Source organism: Hyperoodon ampullatus, assembly GCF_949752795.1.
Source record: "Hyperoodon ampullatus genome assembly, chromosome: 5".
NCBI lineage: Eukaryota > Metazoa > Chordata > Mammalia > Artiodactyla > Ziphiidae > Hyperoodon > Hyperoodon ampullatus.
In genome coordinates this window covers 76817965-76835374 of record NC_136918.1, presented here as the reverse complement: position 1 = coordinate 76835374, position 17410 = coordinate 76817965, and positions in this window count along the sequence as shown.

Sequence of the window (17410 nt, the reverse complement as noted above, 5' to 3'; positions counted from 1 at the left end):
GATTCCTGAACAGCACACTCGCCTCAAGCCACTGCTTTGCCTGGGGCTTCTGGGCAAAGGCTGCCTGCCGGCAAGCATTGTGGATGCTATTCCTGGACCTCGGGTGTGTGTACTTCGTGGTCAGTGTGCTGTGCCCTGAACGTGCCAGAAGCCTGGCAGTGTTCAGGGGCAAACTGTCCATTTGCAAGACTGCCTCTAAAGTCGAGTCATGGCTTGCCAGAAAGTGCCGCTAGGTTAAGAACACCCAGAAGGGACACTGCGCACCATGTTTCCTATTGCTCCTCAGCTTCAGCCCTGAGAGCCCTGACGGTGCACGTATGAACTTTTACACCTCTGCTCAGGGGCGCTTTTGAATGTTTTGGCCATGTAGTTATCCGGCCAAGAGAACAGGCTGCTGCGGCTCACTCTGCATTCACAGAGCGGATCCGGGGCACTTTTACAGTGGACGGGTGCGCAGGGCCCCAAGGAAACTTTCGCCACCCAGTGTTCTTCCAAGGCATAGGCCGAGGCAGCAGCAGCCTCAAGGAAGGCATGCTAACTCTCATGCACTCCTTGCTTAAGGTGTCCTGGCCAGCCTCTGCGTGAGTCCCTTCGTGGATGGAATCCCTGACCCTTACTTTGGTCCTTGTGGAAGAGTAGAGTGTTCCCTTTATGGACATGGGGCGCCGGGAGGCCTCCTGCACGGAGGAGAAAGGAGAGTGTTTCTCCAGTCACACTGCCTTGCCGTCGCATAGCCGTTCTAATGGTGAAGAGAGCACGAGCAACCGCACTGTTTCTCAGCACACTTTGAGGCCGCACTTTCAGCTCTCCCACTGGGAAAATAATGCTCCTGGCTTTAGGGAACCACTATCAAAATGGAGCCCAGCACATATCTCTGCCGTTTTTGACTAAGAGGAAGGGACGCAAGCAGCCCCCTGGCGCTTCAGGAGAACACTTTGGCACCCAGGGGCCCCTGCCTGGGCTGAATGGCTTCAAGATATAATTTCTGGGGATAGGCAGCATTGACCTTCTGCCTTACAAAACCCGCGGTAGCGTTTAGGGGCAAACTCTACGTCTGTCAGGCTGCCTCTGAAGTCGACCTTCTGCTCCCACAGAGACACGGCAGGCAAGGGTTCCCCGTATGAACCGTAAACAGAGTGTCTGCTCATCGCAGCAGTGGTTCAGCAGTGGGGACCGTCTGCATTGCACCTAGGAGCTGCTAGGCCGGTGTCTGGGAGGACTTTGGAACGCTTGGCCAAATAGGTGGGCAGCGAAGAGCGCAGAGTGTTGCCTGGCATCCTTCATGCCGGAGCCGGTCCCAAGGGCCTAAGGCATCGCTTTTTGGTGAGGTCGCCCAAGAAGACACATTGGGTACACAGTGTTTTGCCATGGGACGTGGTGAGCCCCCAGGAGACCTAGGATTCCTGAACAGCACACTCGCCTCAAGCCACTGCTTTGCCTGAGGCTTCTGGGCAAAGGCTGCCTGCCGGCAAGCATTGTGGATGCTATTCCTGGACCTCGGGTGTGTGTACTTCGTGGTCAGTGTGCTGTGCCCTGAACGTGCCAGAAGCCTGGCAGTGTTCAGGGGCAAACTGTCCATTTGCAAGACTGCCTCTAAAGTCGAGTCATGGCTTGCCAGAAAGTGCCGCTAGGTTAAGAACACCCAGAAGGGACACTGCGCACCATGTTTCCTATTGCTCCTCAGCTTCAGCCCTGAGAGCCCTGACGGTGCACGTATGAACTTTTACACCTCTGCTCAGGGGCGCTTTTGAATGTTTTGGCCATGTAGTTATCCGGCCAAGAGAACAGGCTGCTGCGGCTCACTCTGCATTCACAGAGCGGATCCGGGGCACTTTTACAGTGGACGGGTGCGCAGGGCCCCAAGGAAACTTTCGCCACCCAGTGTTCTTCCAAGGCATAGGCCGAGGCAGCAGCAGCCTCAAGGAAGGCATGCTAACTCTCATGCACTCCTTGCTTAAGGTGTCCTGGCCAGCCTCTGCGTGAGTCCCTTCGTGGATGGAATCCCTGACCCTTACTTTGGTCCTTGTGGAAGAGTAGAGTGTTCCCTTTATGGACATGGGGCGCCGGGAGGCCTCCTGCACGGAGGAGAAAGGAGAGTGTTTCTCCAGTCACACTGCCTTGCCGTCGCATAGCCGTTCTAATGGTGAAGAGAGCACGAGCAACCGCACTGTTTCTCAGCACACTTTGAGGCCGCACTTTCAGCTCTCCCACTGGGAAAATAATGCTCCTGGCTTTAGGGAACCACTATCAAAATGGAGCGCAGCACATATCTCTGCCGTTTTTGACTAAGAGGAAGGGACGCAAGCAGCCCCCTGGCGCTTCAGGAGAACACTTTGGCACCCAGGGGCCCCTGCCTGGGCTGAATGGCTTCAAGATATAATTTCTGGGGATAGGCAGCATTGACCTTCTGCCTTACAAAACCCGCGGTAGCGTTTAGGGGCAAACTGTACGTCTGTCAGGCTGCCTCTGAAGTCGACCTTCTGCTCCCACAGAGACACGGCAGGCAAGGGTTCCCCGTATGAAACGTAAACACAGTGTTTGCTCATCGCAGCAGTGGTTCAGCAGTGGGGGCTGTCTGCATTGCACCTAGGAGCTGCTAGGCCGGTGTCTGGGAGGACTTTGGAACGCTTGGCCAAATAGGTGGGCAGCGAAGAGAGCAGAGTGTTGCCTTGCATCCTTCATGCCGGGAGCCGTTCCCAAGGGCGTAAGGCATTGCTTCAGGGTGAGGTCGCCCAAGAAGACACATTGGGTACACAGTGTTTTGCCATGGGACGTGGTGAGCCCCCAGGAGACCTAGGATTCCTGAACAGCACACTCGCCTCAAGCCACTGCTTTGCCTGAGGCTTCTGGGCAAAGGCTGCCTGCCGGCAAGCATTGTGGATGCTATTCCTGGACCTCGGGTGTGTGTACTTCGTGGTCAGTGTGCTGTGCCCTGAACGTGCCAGAAGCCTGGCAGTGTTCAGGGGCAAACTGTCCATTTGCAAGACTGCCTCTAAAGTCGAGTCATGGCTTGCCAGAAAGTGCCGCTAGGTTAAGAACACCCAGAAGGGACACTGCGCACCATGTTTCCTATTGCTCCTCAGCTTCAGCCCTGAGAGCCCTGACGGTGCACGTATGAACTTTTACACCTCTGCTCAGGGGCGCTTTTGAATGTTTTGGCCATGTAGTTATCCGGCCAAGTGAACAGGCTGCTGCGGCTCACTCTGCATTCACAGAGAGGATCCGGGGCACTTTTACAGTGGACGGGTGCGCAGGGCCCCAAGGAAACTTTCGCCACCCAGTGTTCTTCCAAGGCATAGGCCGAGGCAGCAGCAGCCTCAAGGAAGGCATGCTAACTCTCATGCACTCCTTGCTTAAGGTGTCCTGGCCAGCCTCTGCGTGAGTCCCTTCGTGGATGGAATCCCTGACCCTTACTTTGGTCCTTGTGGAAGAGTAGAGTGTTCCCTTTATGGACATGGGGCGCCGGGAGGCCTCCTGCACGGAGGAGAAAGGAGAGTGTTTCTCCAGTCACACTGCCTTGCCGTCGCATAGCCGTTCTAATGGTGAAGAGAGCACGAGCAACCGCACTGTTTCTCAGCACACTTTGAGGCCGCACTTTCAGCTCTCCCACTGGGAAAATAATGCTCCTGGCTTTAGGGAACCACTATCAAAATGGAGCCCAGCACATATCTCTGCCGTTTTTGACTAAGAGGAAGGGACGCAAGCAGCCCCCTGGCGCTTCAGGAGAACACTTTGGCACCCAGGGGCCCCTGCCTGGGCTGAATGGCTTCAAGATATAATTTCTGGGGATAGGCAGCATTGACCTTCTGCCTTACAAAACCCGCGGTAGCGTTTAGGGGCAAACTGTACGTCTGTCAGGCTGCCTCTGAAGTCGACCTTCTGCTCCCACAGAGACACGGCAGGCAAGGGTTCCCCGTATGAACCGTAAACACAGTGTTTGCTCATCGCAGCAGTGGTTCAGCAGTGGGGGCTGTCTGCATTGCACCTAGGAGCTGCTAGGCCGGTGTCTGGGAGGACTTTGGAACGCTTGGCCAAATAGGTGGGCAGCGAAGAGAGCAGAGTGTTGCCTTGCATCCTTCATGCCGGGAGCCGGTCCCAAGGGCCTAAGGCATCGCTTCAGGGTGAGGTCGCCCAAGAAGACACATTGGGTACACAGTGTTTTGCCATGGGACGTGGTGAGCCCCCAGGAGACCTAGGATTCCTGAACAGCACACTCGCCTCAAGCCACTGCTTTGCCTGGGGCTTCTGGGCAAAGGCTGCCTGCCGGCAAGCATTGTGGATGCTATTCCTGGACCTCGGGTGTGTGTACTTCGTGGTCAGTGTGCTGTGCCCTGAACGTGCCAGAAGCCTGGCAGTGTTCAGGGGCAAACTGTCCATTTGCAAGACTGCCTCTAAAGTCGAGTCATGGCTTGCCAGAAAGTGCCGCTAGGTTAAGAACACCCAGAAGGGACACTGCGCACCATGTTTCCTATTGCTCCTCAGCTTCAGCCCTGAGAGCCCTGACGGTGCACGTATGAACTTTTACACCTCTGCTCAGGGGCGCTTTTGAATGTTTTGGCCATGTAGTTATCCGGCCAAGAGAACAGGCTGCTGCGGCTCACTCTGCATTCACAGAGCGGATCCGGGGCACTTTTACAGTGGACGGGTGCGCAGGGCCCCAAGGAAACTTTCGCCACCCAGTGTTCTTCCAAGGCATAGGCCGAGGCAGCAGCAGCCTCAAGGAAGGCATGCTAACTCTCATGCACTCCTTGCTTAAGGTGTCCTGGCCAGCCTCTGCGTGAGTCCCTTCGTGGATGGAATCCCTGACCCTTACTTTGGTCCTTGTGGAAGAGTAGAGTGTTCCCTTTATGGACATGGGGCGCCGGGAGGCCTCCTGCACGGAGGAGAAAGGAGAGTGTTTCTCCAGTCACACTGCCTTGCCGTCGCATAGCCGTTCTAATGGTGAAGAGAGCACGAGCAACCGCACTGTTTCTCAGCACACTTTGAGGCCGCACTTTCAGCTCTCCCACTGGGAAAATAATGCTCCTGGCTTTAGGGAACCACTATCAAAATGGAGCCCAGCACATATCTCTGCCGTTTTTGACTAAGAGGAAGGGACGCAAGCAGCCCCCTGGCGCTTCAGGAGAACACTTTGGCACCCAGGGGCCCCTGCCTGGGCTGAATGGCTTCAAGATATAATTTCTGGGGATAGGCAGCATTGACCTTCTGCCTTACAAAACCCGCGGTAGCGTTTAGGGGCAAACTCTACGTCTGTCAGGCTGCCTCTGAAGTCGACCTTCTGCTCCCACAGAGACACGGCAGGCAAGGGTTCCCCGTATGAACCGTAAACAGAGTGTCTGCTCATCGCAGCAGTGGTTCAGCAGTGGGGACCGTCTGCATTGCACCTAGGAGCTGCTAGGCCGGTGTCTGGGAGGACTTTGGAACGCTTGGCCAAATAGGTGGGCAGCGAAGAGCGCAGAGTGTTGCCTGGCATCCTTCATGCCGGAGCCGGTCCCAAGGGCCTAAGGCATCGCTTTTTGGTGAGGTCGCCCAAGAAGACACATTGGGTACACAGTGTTTTGCCATGGGACGTGGTGAGCCCCCAGGAGACCTAGGATTCCTGAACAGCACACTCGCCTCAAGCCACTGCTTTGCCTGAGGCTTCTGGGCAAAGGCTGCCTGCCGGCAAGCATTGTGGATGCTATTCCTGGACCTCGGGTGTGTGTACTTCGTGGTCAGTGTGCTGTGCCCTGAACGTGCCAGAAGCCTGGCAGTGTTCAGGGGCAAACTGTCCATTTGCAAGACTGCCTCTAAAGTCGAGTCATGGCTTGCCAGAAAGTGCCGCTAGGTTAAGAACACCCAGAAGGGACACTGCGCACCATGTTTCCTATTGCTCCTCAGCTTCAGCCCTGAGAGCCCTGACGGTGCACGTATGAACTTTTACACCTCTGCTCAGGGGCGCTTTTGAATGTTTTGGCCATGTAGTTATCCGGCCAAGTGAACAGGCTGCTGCGGCTCACTCTGCATTCACAGAGCGGATCCGGGGCACTTTTACAGTGGACGGGTGCGCAGGGCCCCAAGGAAACTTTCGCCACCCAGTGTTCTTCCAAGGCATAGGCCGAGGCAGCAGCAGCCTCAAGGAAGGCATGCTAACTCTCATGCACTCCTTGCTTAAGGTGTCCTGGCCAGCCTCTGCGTGAGTCCCTTCGTGGATGGAATCCCTGACCCTTACTTTGGTCCTTGTGGAAGAGTAGAGTGTTCCCTTTATGGACATGGGGCGCCGGGAGGCCTCCTGCACGGAGGAGAAAGGAGAGTGTTTCTCCAGTCACACTGCCTTGCCGTCGCATAGCCGTTCTAATGGTGAAGAGAGCACGAGCAACCGCACTGTTTCTCAGCACACTTTGAGGCCGCACTTTCAGCTCTCCCACTGGGAAAATAATGCTCCTGGCTTTAGGGAACCACTATCAAAATGGAGCCCAGCACATATCTCTGCCGTTTTTGACTAAGAGGAAGGGACGCAAGCAGCCCCCTGGCGCTTCAGGAGAACACTTTGGCACCCAGGGGCCCCTGCCTGGGCTGAATGGCTTCAAGATATAATTTCTGGGGATAGGCAGCATTGACCTTCTGCCTTACAAAACCCGCGGTAGCGTTTAGGGGCAAACTGTACGTCTGTCAGGCTGCCTCTGAAGTCGACCTTCTGCTCCCACAGAGACACGGCAGGCAAGGGTTCCCCGTATGAAACGTAAACACAGTGTTTGCTCATCGCAGCAGTGGTTCAGCAGTGGGGACCGTCTGCATTGCACCTAGGAGCTGCTAGGCCGGTGTCTGGGAGGACTTTGGAACGCTTGGCCAAATAGGTGGGCAGCGAAGAGAGCAGAGTGTTGCCTTGCATCCTTCATGCCGGGAGCCGTTCCCAAGGGCGTAAGGCATTGCTTCAGGGTGAGGTCGCCCAAGAAGACACATTGGGTACACAGTGTTTTGCCATGGGACGTGGTGAGCCCCCAGGAGACCTAGGATTCCTGAACAGCACACTCGCCTCAAGCCACTGCTTTGCCTGAGGCTTCTGGGCAAAGGCTGCCTGCCGGCAAGCATTGTGGATGCTATTCCTGGACCTCGGGTGTGTGTACTTCGTGGTCAGTGTGCTGTGCCCTGAACGTGCCAGAAGCCTGGCAGTGTTCAGGGGCAAACTGTCCATTTGCAAGACTGCCTCTAAAGTCGAGTCATGGCTTGCCAGAAAGTGCCGCTAGGTTAAGAACACCCAGAAGGGACACTGCGCACCATGTTTCCTATTGCTCCTCAGCTTCAGCCCTGAGAGCCCTGACGGTGCACGTATGAACTTTTACACCTCTGCTCAGGGGCGCTTTTGAATGTTTTGGCCATGTAGTTATCCGGCCAAGTGAACAGGCTGCTGCGGCTCACTCTGCATTCACAGAGAGGATCCGGGGCACTTTTACAGTGGACGGGTGCGCAGGGCCCCAAGGAAACTTTCGCCACCCAGTGTTCTTCCAAGGCATAGGCCGAGGCAGCAGCAGCCTCAAGGAAGGCATGCTAACTCTCATGCACTCCTTGCTTAAGGTGTCCTGGCCAGCCTCTGCGTGAGTCCCTTCGTGGATGGAATCCCTGACCCTTACTTTGGTCCTTGTGGAAGAGTAGAGTGTTCCCTTTATGGACATGGGGCGCCGGGAGGCCTCCTGCACGGAGGAGAAAGGAGAGTGTTTCTCCAGTCACACTGCCTTGCCGTCGCATAGCCGTTCTAATGGTGAAGAGAGCACGAGCAACCGCACTGTTTCTCAGCACACTTTGAGGCCGCACTTTCAGCTCTCCCACTGGGAAAATAATGCTCCTGGCTTTAGGGAACCACTATCAAAATGGAGCCCAGCACATATCTCTGCCGTTTTTGACTAAGAGGAAGGGACGCAAGCAGCCCCCTGGCGCTTCAGGAGAACACTTTGGCACCCAGGGGCCCCTGCCTGGGCTGAATGGCTTCAAGATATAATTTCTGGGGATAGGCAGCATTGACCTTCTGCCTTACAAAACCCGCGGTAGCGTTTAGGGGCAAACTGTACGTCTGTCAGGCTGCCTCTGAAGTCGACCTTCTGCTCCCACAGAGACACGGCAGGCAAGGGTTCCCCGTATGAACCGTAAACACAGTGTTTGCTCATCGCAGCAGTGGTTCAGCAGTGGGGGCTGTCTGCATTGCACCTAGGAGCTGCTAGGCCGGTGTCTGGGAGGACTTTGGAACGCTTGGCCAAATAGGTGGGCAGCGAAGAGAGCAGAGTGTTGCCTTGCATCCTTCATGCCGGGAGCCGGTCCAAGGGCGTAAGGCATCGCTTCACGGTGAGGTCGCCCAAGAAGACACATTGGGTGCACAGTGTTTTGCCATGGGACGTGGTGAGCCCCAAGGAGACCTAGGATTCCTGAACAGCACACTCGCCTCAAGCCACTGCTTTGCCTGAGGCTTCTGGGCAAAGGCTGCCTGCCGGCAAGCATTGTGGATGCTATTCCTGGACCTCGGGTGTGTGTACTTCGTGGTCAGTGTGCTGTGCCCTGAACGTGCCAGAAGCCTGGCAGTGTTCAGGGGCAAACTGTCCATTTGCAAGACTGCCTCTAAAGTCGAGTCATGGCTTGCCAGAAAGTGCCGCTAGGTTAAGAACACCCAGAAGGGACACTGCGCACCATGTTTCCTATTGCTCCTCAGCTTCAGCCCTGAGAGCCCTGACGGTGCACGTATGAACTTTTACACCTCTGCTCAGGGGCGCTTTTGAATGTTTTGGCCATGTAGTTATCCGGCCAAGAGAACAGGCTGCTGCGGCTCACTCTGCATTCACAGAGAGGATCCGGGGCACTTTTACAGTGGACGGGTGCGCAGGGCCCCAAGGAAAGTTTCGCCACCCAGTGTTCTTCCAAGGCATAGATCGAGGCAGCAGCAGCCTCAAGGAAGGCATGCTAAATCTCATGCACTCCTTGCTTAAGGTGTCCTGGCCAGCCTCTGCGTGAGTCCCTTCGTGGATGGAATCCCTGACCCTTACTTTGGTCCTTGTGGAAGAGTAGAGTGTTCCCTTTATGGACATGGGGCGCCGGGAGGCCTCCTGCACGGAGGAGAAAGGAGAGTGTTTCTCCAGTCACACTGCCTTGCTGTCGCATAGCCGTTCTAATGGTGAAGAGAGCACGAGCAACCGCACTGTTTCTCAGCACACTTTGAGGCCGCACTTTCAGCTCTCCCACTGGGAAAATAATGCTCCTGGCTTTAGGTAACCACTATCAAAATGGAGCCCAGCACATATCTCTGCTGTTTTTGACTAAGAGGAGGGGACGCAAGCAGCCCCCTGGCGCTTCAGGAGAACACTTTGGCACACAGGGGCCCCTGCGTGGGCTGAATGGCTTCAAGATATAATTTCTGGGGATAGGCAGCATTGTCATTCTGCCTTACAAAACCCGCGGTAGCGTTTAGGGGCAAACTGTACGTCTGTCAGGCTGCCTCTGAAGTCGACCTTCTGCTCCCACAGAGACACGGCAGGCAAGGGTTCCCAGTATGAACCGTAAACAGAGTGTCTGCTCATCGCAGCAGTGGTTCAGCAGTGGGGGCCGTCTGCATTGCACCCTGGAGCTGCTAGGCCGGTGTCTGGGAGGACTTTGGAACGCTTGGCCAAATAGGTGGGCAGCGAAGAGCGCAGAGTGTTGCCTGGCATCCTTCATGCCGGAGCCGGTCCCAAGGGCCTAAGGCATCGCTTTTTGGTGAGGTCGCCCAAGAAGACACATTGGGTACACAGTGTTTTGCCATGGGACGTGGTGAGCCCCCAGGAGACCTAGGATTCCTGAACAGCACACTCGCCTCAAGCCACTGCTTTGCCTGAGGCTTCTGGGCAAAGGCTGCCTGCCGGCAAGCATTGTGGATGCTATTCCTGGACCTCGGGTGTGTGTACTTCGTGGTCAGTGTGCTGTGCCCTGAACGTGCCAGAAGCCTGGCAGTGTTCAGGGGCAAACTGTCCATTTGCAAGACTGCCTCTAAAGTCGAGTCATGGCTTGCCAGAAAGTGCCGCTAGGTTAAGAACACCCAGAAGGGACACTGCGCACCATGTTTCCTATTGCTCCTCAGCTTCAGCCCTGAGAGCCCTGACGGTGCACGTATGAACTTTTACACCTCTGCTCAGGGGCGCTTTTGAATGTTTTGGCCATGTAGTTATCCGGCCAAGTGAACAGGCTGCTGCGGCTCACTCTGCATTCACAGAGCGGATCCGGGGCACTTTTACAGTGGACGGGTGCGCAGGGCCCCAAGGAAACTTTCGCCACCCAGTGTTCTTCCAAGGCATAGGCCGAGGCAGCAGCAGCCTCAAGGAAGGCATGCTAACTCTCATGCACTCCTTGCTTAAGGTGTCCTGGCCAGCCTCTGCGTGAGTCCCTTCGTGGATGGAATCCCTGACCCTTACTTTGGTCCTTGTGGAAGAGTAGAGTGTTCCCTTTATGGACATGGGGCGCCGGGAGGCCTCCTGCACGGAGGAGAAAGGAGAGTGTTTCTCCAGTCACACTGCCTTGCCGTCGCATAGCCGTTCTAATGGTGAAGAGAGCACGAGCAACCGCACTGTTTCTCAGCACACTTTGAGGCCGCACTTTCAGCTCTCCCACTGGGAAAATAATGCTCCTGGCTTTAGGGAACCACTATCAAAATGGAGCGCAGCACATATCTCTGCCGTTTTTGACTAAGAGGAAGGGACGCAAGCAGCCCCCTGGCGCTTCAGGAGAACACTTTGGCACCCAGGGGCCCCTGCCTGGGCTGAATGGCTTCAAGATATAATTTCTGGGGATAGGCAGCATTGACCTTCTGCCTTACAAAACCCGCGGTAGCGTTTAGGGGCAAACTGTACGTCTGTCAGGCTGCCTCTGAAGTCGACCTTCTGCTCCCACAGAGACACGGCAGGCAAGGGTTCCCCGTATGAACCGTAAACACAGTGTCTGCTCATCGCAGCAGTGGTTCAGCAGTGGGGGCTGTCTGCATTGCACCTAGGAGCTGCTAGGCCGGTGTCTGGGAGGACTTTGGAACGCTTGGCCAAATAGGTGGGCAGCGAAGAGCGCAGAGTGTTGCCTTGCATCCTTCATGCCGGGAGCCGGTCCCAAGGGCCTAAGGCATCGCTTTTTGGTGAGGTCGCCCAAGAAGACACATTGGGTACACAGTGTTTTGCCATGGGACGTGGTGAGCCCCCAGGAGACCTAGGATTCCTGAACAGCACACTCGCCTCAAGCCACTGCTTTGCCTGAGGCTTCTGGGCAAAGGCTGCCTGCCGGCAAGCATTGTGGATGCTATTCCTGGACCTCGGGTGTGTGTACTTCGTGGTCAGTGTGCTGTGCCCTGAACGTGCCAGAAGCCTGGCAGTGTTCAGGGGCAAACTGTCCATTTGCAAGACTGCCTCTAAAGTCGAGTCATGGCTTGCCAGAAAGTGCCGCTAGGTTAAGAACACCCAGAAGGGACACTGCGCACCATGTTTCCTATTGCTCCTCAGCTTCAGCCCTGAGAGCCCTGACGGTGCACGTATGAACTTTTACACCTCTGCTCAGGGGCGCTTTTGAATGTTTTGGCCATGTAGTTATCCGGCCAAGTGAACAGGCTGCTGCGGCTCACTCTGCATTCACAGAGCGGATCCGGGGCACTTTTACAGTGGACGGGTGCGCAGGGCCCCAAGGAAACTTTCGCCACCCAGTGTTCTTCCAAGGCATAGGCCGAGGCAGCAGCAGCCTCAAGGAAGGCATGCTAACTCTCATGCACTCCTTGCTTAAGGTGTCCTGGCCAGCCTCTGCGTGAGTCCCTTCGTGGATGGAATCCCTGACCCTTACTTTGGTCCTTGTGGAAGAGTAGAGTGTTCCCTTTATGGACATGGGGCGCCGGGAGGCCTCCTGCACGGAGGAGAAAGGAGAGTGTTTCTCCAGTCACACTGCCTTGCCGTCGCATAGCCGTTCTAATGGTGAAGAGAGCACGAGCAACCGCACTGTTTCTCAGCACACTTTGAGGCCGCACTTTCAGCTCTCCCACTGGGAAAATAATGCTCCTGGCTTTAGGGAACCACTATCAAAATGGAGCCCAGCACATATCTCTGCCGTTTTTGACTAAGAGGAAGGGACGCAAGCAGCCCCCTGGCGCTTCAGGAGAACACTTTGGCACCCAGGGGCCCCTGCCTGGGCTGAATGGCTTCAAGATATAATTTCTGGGGATAGGCAGCATTGACCTTCTGCCTTACAAAACCCGCGGTAGCGTTTAGGGGCAAACTGTACGTCTGTCAGGCTGCCTCTGAAGTCGACCTTCTGCTCCCACAGAGACACGGCAGGCAAGGGTTCCCCGTATGAAACGTAAACACAGTGTTTGCTCATCGCAGCAGTGGTTCAGCAGTGGGGACCGTCTGCATTGCACCTAGGAGCTGCTAGGCCGGTGTCTGGGAGGACTTTGGAACGCTTGGCCAAATAGGTGGGCAGCGAAGAGAGCAGAGTGTTGCCTTGCATCCTTCATGCCGGGAGCCGTTCCCAAGGGCGTAAGGCATTGCTTCAGGGTGAGGTCGCCCAAGAAGACACATTGGGTACACAGTGTTTTGCCATGGGACGTGGTGAGCCCCCAGGAGACCTAGGATTCCTGAACAGCACACTCGCCTCAAGCCACTGCTTTGCCTGAGGCTTCTGGGCAAAGGCTGCCTGCCGGGAAGCATTGTGGATGCTATTCCTGGACCTCGGGTGTGTGTACTTCGTGGTCAGTGTGCTGTGCCCTGAACGTGCCAGAAGCCTGGCAGTGTTCAGGGGCAAACTGTCCATTTGCAAGACTGCCTCTAAAGTCGAGTCATGGCTTGCCAGAAAGTGCCGCTAGGTTAAGAACACCCAGAAGGGACACTGCGCACCATGTTTCCTATTGCTCCTCAGCTTCAGCCCTGAGAGCCCTGACGGTGCACGTATGAACTTTTACACCTCTGCTCAGGGGCGCTTTTGAATGTTTTGGCCATGTAGTTATCCGGCCAAGTGAACAGGCTGCTGCGGCTCACTCTGCATTCACAGAGAGGATCCGGGGCACTTTTACAGTGGACGGGTGCGCAGGGCCCCAAGGAAACTTTCGCCACCCAGTGTTCTTCCAAGGCATAGGCCGAGGCAGCAGCAGCCTCAAGGAAGGCATGCTAACTCTCATGCACTCCTTGCTTAAGGTGTCCTGGCCAGCCTCTGCGTGAGTCCCTTCGTGGATGGAATCCCTGACCCTTACTTTGGTCCTTGTGGAAGAGTAGAGTGTTCCCTTTATGGACATGGGGCGCCGGGAGGCCTCCTGCACGGAGGAGAAAGGAGAGTGTTTCTCCAGTCACACTGCCTTGCCGTCGCATAGCCGTTCTAATGGTGAAGAGAGCACGAGCAACCGCACTGTTTCTCAGCACACTTTGAGGCCGCACTTTCAGCTCTCCCACTGGGAAAATAATGCTCCTGGCTTTAGGGAACCACTATCAAAATGGAGCCCAGCACATATCTCTGCTGTTTTTGACTAAGAGGAGGGGACGCAAGCAGCCCCCTGGCGCTTCAGGAGAACACTTTGGCACACAGGGGCCCCTGCGTGGGCTGAATGGCTTCAAGATATAATTTCTGGGGATAGGCAGCATTGTCATTCTGCCTTACAAAACCCGCGGTAGCGTTTAGGGGCAAACTGTACGTCTGTCAGGCTGCCTCTGAAGTCGACCTTCTGCTCCCACAGAGACACGGCAGGCAAGGGTTCCCAGTATGAACCGTAAACAGAGTGTCTGCTCATCGCAGCAGTGGTTCAGCAGTGGGGGCCGTCTGCATTGCACCCTGGAGCTGCTAGGCCGGTGTCTGGGAGGACTTTGGAACGCTTGGCCAAATAGGTGGGCAGCGAAGAGCGCAGAGTGTTGCCTGGCATCCTTCATGCCGGAGCCGGTCCCAAGGGCCTAAGGCATCGCTTTTTGGTGAGGTCGCCCAAGAAGACACATTGGGTACACAGTGTTTTGCCATGGGACGTGGTGAGCCCCCAGGAGACCTAGGATTCCTGAACAGCACACTCGCCTCAAGCCACTGCTTTGCCTGAGGCTTCTGGGCAAAGGCTGCCTGCCGGCAAGCATTGTGGATGCTATTCCTGGACCTCGGGTGTGTGTACTTCGTGGTCAGTGTGCTGTGCCCTGAACGTGCCAGAAGCCTGGCAGTGTTCAGGGGCAAACTGTCCATTTGCAAGACTGCCTCTAAAGTCGAGTCATGGCTTGCCAGAAAGTGCCGCTAGGTTAAGAACACCCAGAAGGGACACTGCGCACCATGTTTCCTATTGCTCCTCAGCTTCAGCCCTGAGAGCCCTGACGGTGCACGTATGAACTTTTACACCTCTGCTCAGGGGCGCTTTTGAATGTTTTGGCCATGTAGTTATCCGGCCAAGTGAACAGGCTGCTGCGGCTCACTCTGCATTCACAGAGCGGATCCGGGGCACTTTTACAGTGGACGGGTGCGCAGGGCCCCAAGGAAACTTTCGCCACCCAGTGTTCTTCCAAGGCATAGGCCGAGGCAGCAGCAGCCTCAAGGAAGGCATGCTAACTCTCATGCACTCCTTGCTTAAGGTGTCCTGGCCAGCCTCTGCGTGAGTCCCTTCGTGGATGGAATCCCTGACCCTTACTTTGGTCCTTGTGGAAGAGTAGAGTGTTCCCTTTATGGACATGGGGCGCCGGGAGGCCTCCTGCACGGAGGAGAAAGGAGAGTGTTTCTCCAGTCACACTGCCTTGCCGTCGCATAGCCGTTCTAATGGTGAAGAGAGCACGAGCAACCGCACTGTTTCTCAGCACACTTTGAGGCCGCACTTTCAGCTCTCCCACTGGGAAAATAATGCTCCTGGCTTTAGGGAACCACTATCAAAATGGAGCGCAGCACATATCTCTGCCGTTTTTGACTAAGAGGAAGGGACGCAAGCAGCCCCCTGGCGCTTCAGGAGAACACTTTGGCACCCAGGGGCCCCTGCCTGGGCTGAATGGCTTCAAGATATAATTTCTGGGGATAGGCAGCATTGACCTTCTGCCTTACAAAACCCGCGGTAGCGTTTAGGGGCAAACTGTACGTCTGTCAGGCTGCCTCTGAAGTCGACCTTCTGCTCCCACAGAGACACGGCAGGCAAGGGTTCCCCGTATGAACCGTAAACACAGTGTCTGCTCATCGCAGCAGTGGTTCAGCAGTGGGGGCTGTCTGCATTGCACCTAGGAGCTGCTAGGCCGGTGTCTGGGAGGACTTTGGAACGCTTGGCCAAATAGGTGGGCAGCGAAGAGAGCAGAGTGTTGCCTTGCATCCTTCATGCCGGGAGCCGGTCCCAAGGGCCTAAGGCATCGCTTTTTGGTGAGGTCGCCCAAGAAGACACATTGGGTACACAGTGTTTTGCCATGGGACGTGGTGAGCCCCCAGGAGACCTAGGATTCCTGAACAGCACACTCGCCTCAAGCCACTGCTTTGCCTGAGGCTTCTGGGCAAAGGCTGCCTGCCGGCAAGCATTGTGGATGCTATTCCTGGACCTCGGGTGTGTGTACTTCGTGGTCAGTGTGCTGTGCCCTGAACGTGCCAGAAGCCTGGCAGTGTTCAGGGGCAAACTGTCCATTTGCAAGACTGCCTCTAAAGTCGAGTCATGGCTTGCCAGAAAGTGCCGCTAGGTTAAGAACACCCAGAAGGGACACTGCGCACCATGTTTCCTATTGCTCCTCAGCTTCAGCCCTGAGAGCCCTGACGGTGCACGTATGAACTTTTACACCTCTGCTCAGGGGCGCTTTTGAATGTTTTGGCCATGTAGTTATCCGGCCAAGTGAACAGGCTGCTGCGGCTCACTCTGCATTCACAGAGCGGATCCGGGGCACTTTTACAGTGGACGGGTGCGCAGGGCCCCAAGGAAACTTTCGCCACCCAGTGTTCTTCCAAGGCATAGGCCGAGGCAGCAGCAGCCTCAAGGAAGGCATGCTAACTCTCATGCACTCCTTGCTTAAGGTGTCCTGGCCAGCCTCTGCGTGAGTCCCTTCGTGGATGGAATCCCTGACCCTTACTTTGGTCCTTGTGGAAGAGTAGAGTGTTCCCTTTATGGACATGGGGCGCCGGGAGGCCTCCTGCACGGAGGAGAAAGGAGAGTGTTTCTCCAGTCACACTGCCTTGCCGTCGCATAGCCGTTCTAATGGTGAAGAGAGTACGAGCAACCGCACTGTTTCTCAGCACACTTTGAGGCCGCACTTTCAGCTCTCCCACTGGGAAAATAATGCTCCTGGCTTTAGGGAACCACTATCAAAATGGAGCCCAGCACATATCTCTGCCGTTTTTGACTAAGAGGAAGGGACGCAAGCAGCCCCCTGGCGCTTCAGGAGAACACTTTGGCACCCAGGGGCCCCTGCCTGGGCTGAATGGCTTCAAGATATAATTTCTGGGGATAGGCAGCATTGACCTTCTGCCTTACAAAACCCGCGGTAGCGTTTAGGGGCAAACTGTACGTCTGTCAGGCTGCCTTTGAAGTCGACCTTCTGCTCCCACAGAGACACGGCAGGCAAGGGTTCCCGATATGAACCGTAAACACAGTGTTTGCTCATCGCAGCAGTGGTTCAGCAGTGGGGGCTGTCTGCATTGCACCTAGGAGCTGCTAGGCCGGTGTCTGGGAGGACTTTGGAACGCTTGGCCAAATAGGTGGGCAGCGAAGAGAGCAGAGTGTTGCCTTGCATCCTTCATGCCGGGAGCCGTTCCCAAGGGCGTAAGGCATTGCTTCAGGGTGAGGTCGCCCAAGAAGACACATTGGGTACACAGTGTTTTGCCATGGGACGTGGTGAGACCCCAGGAGACCTAGGATTCCTGAACAGCACACTCGCCTCAAGCCACTGCTTTGCCTGAGGCTTCTGGGCAAAGGCTGCCTGCCGGGAAGCATTGTGGATGCTATTCCTGGACCTCGGGTGTGTGTACTTCGTGGTCAGTGTGCTGTGCCCTGAACGTGCCAGAAGCCTGGCAGTGTTCAGGGGCAAACTGTCCATTTGCAAGACTGCCTCTAAAGTCGAGTCATGGCTTGCCAGAAAGTGCCGCTAGGTTAAGAACACCCAGAAGGGACACTGCGCACCATGTTTCCTATTGCTCCTCAGCTTCAGCCCTGAGAGCCCTGACGGTGCACGTATGAACTTTTACACCTCTGCTCAGGGGCGCTTTTGAATGTTTTGGCCATGTAGTTATCCGGCCAAGTGAACAGGCTGCTGCGGCTCACTCTGCATTCACAGAGAGGATCCGGGGCACTTTTACAGTGGACGGGTGCGCAGGGCCCCAAGGAAACTTTCGCCCCCCAGTGTTCTTCCAAGGCATAGGCCGAGGCAGCAGCAGCCTCAAGGAAGGCATGCTAACTCTCATGCACTCCTTGCTTAAGGTGTCCTGGCCAGCCTCTGCGTGAGTCCCTTCGTGGATGGAATCCCTGACCCTTACTTTGGTCCTT